Here is a 2,884-nt window from a genome sequence, read left to right on the forward strand (position 1 = left end):
GGCTAGTACTAGTAGCGCCAGAAAGAATGAAGCGACTGGGCCAAAGCCGAAAGGACGCTCAGCTGTGGATATGTCTGGTGGTGAAAGGAAAGTCCGATGCTGTAAAGATTTTTTCTCCATAGGAACCTGGAATGTAAGATCCATGAATCAAGGAAAGCTGGACGTGGTCAAACAAGAGATGACAAGACTAAACATCGACATCTTAGGTATCAGCGAACTAAAATGGGCAGGAATGGGTGAATTTAATTCAGATAACCATCAGGTATACTACTGCGGGCAAGAATCCCTCAGAAGAAATGGAGTAGCCTTCATAGTCAATAAAAAAATAGGAAAAGCAATACTGGGATACAATCCTCAAAATGACAGAATGATATCAGTTCGAATCCAAGGCAAACCATTCAATATCACAGTAGTCCAAGTCTATGCCCCAACCACCGGTGCTGAAGAGGATGAAATTGACCGGTTCTATGAAGCCCTACAGCACCTTATAGAACTAACACCCAAAAATGATGTCCTTATCATCATGGGGGATTGGAACGCTAAAGTAGGAAGCCAAAAGATAACTGGAATAACAGGCAAGTTTGGCCTTGGAGTACAAAATGAAGCAGGGCACAGGCTGATAGAATTTTGTCAAGAGAATACGATGGTCATAGCAAACACTCTTTTCCAACAACCCAAGAGACGCCTTTACACATGGACATCACCAGACGGTCAACACAGAAATCAGATTGACTATATGCTCTGCAGCCAAAGATGGAGAAGCTCTATACAGTCAGTAAAAACAAGACCAGGAGCTGACTGTGGCTCAGACCATGAGCTTCTTGTTGCAAAGTTTAGGCTTAAATTAAAGAAAGTAGGGAAAAGCGCTAGGCCAGTCAGGTATGAATTAAATCATATCCCTGTTGAATATACAGTAGAGGTGACAAATAGATTTAAGGAATTACATCTGATAGACAGAGTGCCTGAAGAACTATGGACAGAGGTTCGCAACATTGTACAACAGGTAGCAACCAAAACCATCCCAAAGAAAAAGAAATGCAAGAAAGCAAAATGGCTGTCTGAGGAAGCTTTGCAAATAGCTGAGGAAAGGAGGGAAGCGAAAGGCAAGGGAGAAAAAGAAAGATATGCCCAATTAAATGCAGAATTCCAAAGAATAGCTAGAAGAGATAAGAATGCCTTCTTAAATGAACAATGCAAAGAAATAGAAGAAAACAATAGAATAGGGAGGACCAGAGATCTTTTCAAGAAAATTGGAGAGATGAAAGGAACGTTTCATGCAAAAATGGGCATGATAAAGGACCAAAATGGCAGGGACCTAACAGAGGCAGAAGAGATTAAGAAGAGGTGGCAAAATTACACAGAAGAACTATACAAGAATGAGCTTAACGTCCCTGATAATCACAATGAGGTGGTCACTGACCTCGAGCCAGACATCCTAGAATGTGAAGTGAAGTGGGCCTTAGAAAAGCTGAGCAACAACAAAGCTAGTGGAGCTGACAGTATTCCAGCTGAGCTATTCAAAATCTTAAAAGACGATGCAGTAAAAGTGCTACACTCAATTTGCCAGCAAATTTGGAAAACTCAACAGTGGCCACAGGATTGGAAAAGATCAGTTTACATTCCAATTCCAAAGAAAGGCAGTGCCAAAGAATGTTCAAACTATCGCACCATTGCACTCATTTCTCATGCTAGTAAAGTTATGCTTAAAATCCTACAAGCTAGACTTCAGCAGTATGTGGATCGAGAACTACCAGAAGTACAGGCAGGATTTCGAAGAGGCAGAGGAACTAGAGATCAAATTGCCAACATACGCTGGATCATGGAGAAAGCTAGAGAGTTCCAGAAAAACATCTACTTCTGCTTCATTGACTATGCTAAAGCCTTTGATTGTGTGGATCATAACAAACTGTGGCAAGTCCTTAAAGAGATGGGTGTACCAGACCATCTTATTTGTCTCTTGAGAAATCTATATGCGGGCCAAGAAGCAACAGTGAGAACTGGACACGGAACCACTGATTGGTTCAAAATTGGGAAAGGAGTCCGGCAAGGCTGTATACTGTCGCCTTGCCTATTTAACTTATATGCAGAGCACATCATGAGAAAGGCAGGGCTAGATGAATCAAAAGTTGTAATTAAGATTGCCGGAAGAAACATCAACAACCTAAGATATGCAGATGATACCACTCTAATGGCAGAAAGTGAAGAAGAACTAAAGAGCCTCTTGTTGCGGGTGAAGAAGGAGAGTGCAAAAGTTGGGTTGAAACTAAACATTAAGAAAACCAAGATCATGGCATTTGGCCCTCTCAATTCCTGGCAAATAGATGGGGAAGAAATGGAGGTAGTGACAGATTTTATTTTCTTGGGCTCCAAGATCACTGCAGATGGGGACTGTAGCCAAGAAATTAAAAGACGCTTGCTCCTTGGGAGGAAAGCCATGGCAAATCTAGACAGCACACTAAAAAGCAGAGACATCACCCTGTCAACAAAAGTGCGTATAGTCAAGGCGATGGTCTTCCCAGTTGCAATGTATGGCAGTGAAAGCTGGACCATAAGAAAGGCTGAGCGCCAAAGAATTGAAGCCTTTGAACTATGGTGCTGGAGAAGACTCCTGCGAGTTCCTTGGACTGCAAGGCGATCAAACCGGTCAGTCCTAGAGGAGATCAACCCTGACTGCTCTTTAGAAGGCCAGATCCTGAAGCTAAAACTCAAATACTTTGGCCACCTAATGAGAAGGAAGGACTCACTGGAGAAGAGCCTAATGCTGGGAAAGATTGAGGGCAATAGAAGAAGGGGACGACAGAGAATGAGGTGGCTGGATGGAGTCACTGAAGCAGTAGGCGTGAGCCTAGATGGACTCCAGAAGATGGTAGAGGACAGGAAAGCC

Source organism: Vipera berus, assembly GCF_964194415.1.
Source record: "Vipera berus genome assembly, chromosome: 5".
Lineage (NCBI taxonomy): Eukaryota > Metazoa > Chordata > Lepidosauria > Squamata > Viperidae > Vipera > Vipera berus.